The 4356-nt window shown below is 39.7% G+C and overlaps 1 long non-coding RNA gene across 1 annotated transcript; it reads right to left on the bottom strand.

Annotated features, from left to right (window-relative positions):
* Window positions 1-289: 289 nt before the first annotated feature.
* On the bottom strand, window positions 290-3747 carry LOC120093128 (uncharacterized). The gene is made up of 3 exons (XR_015638373.1): window positions 3667-3747; window positions 1833-1881; window positions 290-561 (listed from the first exon to the last, which is right to left on the bottom strand). It is a non-coding gene; the product is annotated as an uncharacterized LOC120093128 (long non-coding RNA).
* Window positions 3748-4356: the final 609 nt, after the last annotated feature.

Below are 4356 nucleotides of genomic sequence, written 5' to 3'. Positions count from 1 at the left end.
TGGAGCACATTCAAAGGAGAATCACTAAACACATAAAGAGAACTGAAGTCATGTTATACAAAGATTAGTTTTTGAAGAAGGAGTAGTTGTTTGTTAGAAACCTCCATAGCATTCTTGAACCTGGTTGAGCTGCGATGGTTAAATGACATTTTTTCCAATTGACTGCAGAAGATGCAATTTTGTTTCTGATTGAAAACATTGTGTAGTACCTTTACTTTCTCAAAGTAAGATGGTCAACATCACGAAAATCTCAATACCAGCAATCATTCAAAATTGATGAAGCTGTCGGTCATCTTTAATTAGGAGTTAAGCTTCTGATCTATGTTAGATCAAAAGATTTTTCAGTATATTTGAGACATAAATTTCTTGATGATCATAGAAAATGGGGTAGTTGATGAATAAATGTACTCAGGATGGTGGTGTAACTTAAATATATGACATGCCTACTGGGGTCAGTAGGCATTTTCAGAGGTTTGTTGAATCACTCTGAGATCAACTATTACTCCCATTCTGAAGATGGGAAAATGTGAAGGAAAGGAATTCGTTCACAGTCATGAATTCCTGAAAAAAAATACAGAATCCTATTATTGCAAGATTTTGTGCTCCAAACAGAAAACGTATGATTGACAAGACTTTTCAGTTTTGTATATTAAATAATTAAAAATCTGTCCTAAAGAGAGCTAAGCCAATTCTATCCAACCCCCAAGAAAAGATCTGTTTCAAGCTGACATTGTAAAGTTCACCTGCTTCGGACCTGTAACCTGCCTCACACCGCTTAGCAGGTTCTGTGTTTTAATCCACACCATGATTATTAATATATCATAGCAATGCATTGTAGAGAGATCTCTTATTCTCTGCTGCATTGAAGTTCTGCATGAACAATGAGATTTTCATGTAATCAAGTTTAGACAGTAGTGCCAAAGCACATTTACAATAAAGCATCACTTCAAGGAATTCCAAAATAATCAAAATATTAGTGGAAACACTCCTCTTTTGGTTAATATCCTTGGATGATTTGTTTAATGAGCAACAATGTTTAGCTCTTCTAAGTTTTTACCTTTAAATTTATTTACCCTGAGTTTCAAATTCTCCTAAGCCCCCCAAATCTTCTTTGGAAGAGAAAACAAAATAATATAAATGTCTTCCACAGTCCTGTACAAGGGCTTATCTTCTTACCTTGGTGAGCAAGTTGCCTACTTTCATCCTTCTGTCTGAGCTCTAGCCGTGATGACCCCAGGGCTGAATTTTATTTTAAACAACTACTTTAGAACTCTTCCACAACCTCAGAGGTCTTCCAGAAAGTTGGAATACTTCCAGAAAGTATGGCATCTACCCTAGGCATTGAGGAAAATACCATCCAAATAAAGTTTCTTTAACCACTAAAACAATGGCCTCTTTACCAGAATCCTTCATTTGCTTAATATTTTTCCTAAAAACTAAATTACCAAATTTGACATTGAACACATTCTATTCATTTTCTAGGAATTTTATTCACTCCTATATCCAGGGGTTAGAACAAATGAATGAGCAGTATATTATAGGACACAAGTACTTTTAGATGTTTTTATCTCATATACATGAGAGTTGTCTGCATGTATAATTATGTATGTGCATGCCTGATGCTCATGGAATTCAAAGGAGGACATGGGAATTCCTGATACTGGATGGTTATCAGTCACTCTGTGGGTTCTGAGAACCAGACGCAGATCCTTTGCAAGAGCAACATTCATTTTCTTCACTACTGGGCTATCTCCCAACACCTGAGAGAGAACCATGACATAAAGGTAATTAAAACATTCCACAGGTTTACCTTTCCCATATAAACTTCTCACCTAACATGTAGACTCCTTGAAAACTTCCTATTCTGTTGTGATAATTTCTCTGAAATCTAAAGAAAATAATATAATTTAGATTTTTGCTACATACTTAAATAACCTCGTTTCATACTGTTGTCTTTGTCTTACAAACATTGCCAAGAGAGTGTTCAAATCGTAATGCATATCTTAGTCTGAGGAGCACAGTCTTTCCACAGAATACAGAATGGAAAGAGTCGTCTCAGACACTGGCTTCTTTTCAAAATGTGTCTTCAGAAACATTTCTAGCAAGATAATTAATCGCACTTCAAAATTCCTCCACTAGTTTTCGTGCCTGTGCCAGGAGCCAAGGACAGGAATAAGCAAGTGTACCAAAAAGTCCGATCCAGGAAGGGATTCTGATTGGAACAAGTAAAGATTGTCACTGCTAGACTCCTGTATGCAACCGTAAGAGTATCATTCGGAATGTCAGATTGGCATTTGCTCATGGGATGGATCGTAAGTTGGGCTGGTTATTGGCTGGCTGTTCCCTCAGTCTCTGCTCCATCCACCGAGCCTGCACTTCTTGTAAACAGGATAAATTTGGGGTTGAAAGTTTTATACGTGGGTTGGTGTCCCTGTTGCTCTATTGAGGTTCCCGCCTGGCGACAGGAGGAGTTCTCTTCAAGTTCCATATCCGAAATGCTGTGAGTCACAGCTAAGGACATCTCCATTGATTCTTGGGTGCCTCCCTAATCCCAAGTCTCTGTCTTGTCCACCTTCAGAAGGAACTGCTCCCCAGTGCTGTTGACTCAGTCAACGCTGTTTCTAAGGCCGGAGGCTTCCTGGTCTTCTGTACCTGTTCCACTACAGAGGAAGAGAACGAGTGGGTGGTAGACTATGCCTTGGAAAGGAGACAAGTGCAGCTGCTGCCCACTGACCAGGAGGGTTTTACCCGCTCTTGAGAATGGCAATTTCACCTGACTCTGCAAACCATCAGACGCTGCTGCCCTCCCACTCACAACATGGATGGTTTCTTTATTGCCAAGTTCAAAAAAAAATTCCCAGTTCCCTTCCCCAGCCCCAAGCAGACAACTGTAGGCAGCAGCTACCCCTGAAGGATCAAGTCTCCCCAAAGACTGAGAACAGTAGTCAGCCCACCAAGAAAGCCGTCAGGCTGCAAAGGCAAAGCAGCAGTTGGGGAGAAAACAACATTCCAAGAAGCCAGTCCTGAAAATGAATGGCATCTCCAAAGGGCCAGGCTTATCCACTGAACCTTCTGTCCCAAAGACCCAAGTGTTTGCCAGGCCCAGGAGGGCAGTCAGTCTGATAGAAAAAAGCTGGAACAGACACGAAACCAAAGGCTTAGCTGGGAAGCTAAGGGAAAAGCTGGGAACTAAAACCTAAGCACTCCAGGGAAGCAACATTCCCAAAGCAAAATCGAGGACTCGGAACGTGTGCTGTGCCTATTCCCTCTAAAATTTGTGCCACCTAAGACCTAAGGTCTTGCTTCGTCCGCTAGGAAAGACAAAAAGAGAAAGAAAGTAGAGCTGCAGTTATCAGAGTAGCCTGCCGAGAGAACTGCTTCCTTGAAAGAATATGCTGTCCCTAAGGGACACCCAGTCCCCACTGTTTCCTCCCACAATTCCACCAGGCTCCCACCGGCACAAAGGAGAAAACCTATGACAAAGGGCAGCAGCCAGCCATTGCTGTCTTAAATGAACTTGGAAACTTAACTGCTGACTCATTGACATTGTCTCTGAGTGGGAACTTTTAGGTCCTTCTAGAAGGATAGCCTCCCCCTGTGCATACTTATGAAATTTAATATACATATTACCACTCCTAAAGTAGATAAAGCTTCCTGAATACTTACGAAGGGACTACAGCTGGATAAAACACATTCGCATTAGTTATGTTGTTCTCAGATTGAGAACTGTATCCTCCAGAGCCTCTGAAAATCTAACAGTATTATCAAGACAGTAGGTCACAAACCATAAGTGTTTTAACCTGTATTGTGACCTAACAGGCAGCAGCTGTGAACCCTTAAATGTGTCTAAATTGTTGAGTACTATTGCTTGACATTGATTTACATCAGAGTACCCTTTGATTCTTTTGCTTCCCAGTGACTGTGGAAATCTACAGTATTTATTGGTGTCATTGCAGTAATAATATTTGATATGATCTTATAATAACAATTTATATGATTTTCAGCTCCCTAATTTTAAATCTCTCCTTTTAAATCACACTTTTAGATCTTCATCTAAAAATCCCATCTTCTCCAGTTAATTTCCTAGTCAATTAAGTCAGAGAAAGTAAATACTGAACAGTTACATAGTGTCGAGGCATATTGATATTAAATTGCATTTGTTTCTACAAGGAAACACTAGCACCATAATTTAAAATGCACACCAACTTTTGCTCATGAATTTGGTGTGTAATTTTTCTTGAATTTCAGACCATGCCTACAGGTTGATGATATTTGGGGGCTACTTCTAAATATAACAATAGTCTGAGGATTATTTTAAAAATATAGATATTTGCTGCTTCACGATTTGGAATGAGC

Source organism: Rattus norvegicus, chromosome 15 (genome assembly GCF_021556685.1).
Source record: "Rattus norvegicus strain SHRSP/BbbUtx chromosome 15, alternate assembly SHRSP_T2T, whole genome shotgun sequence".
NCBI lineage: Eukaryota > Metazoa > Chordata > Mammalia > Rodentia > Muridae > Rattus > Rattus norvegicus.
Note: the sequence above shows the minus strand (reverse complement) of the source record. Positions and strands in the feature narration are given on the sequence as shown.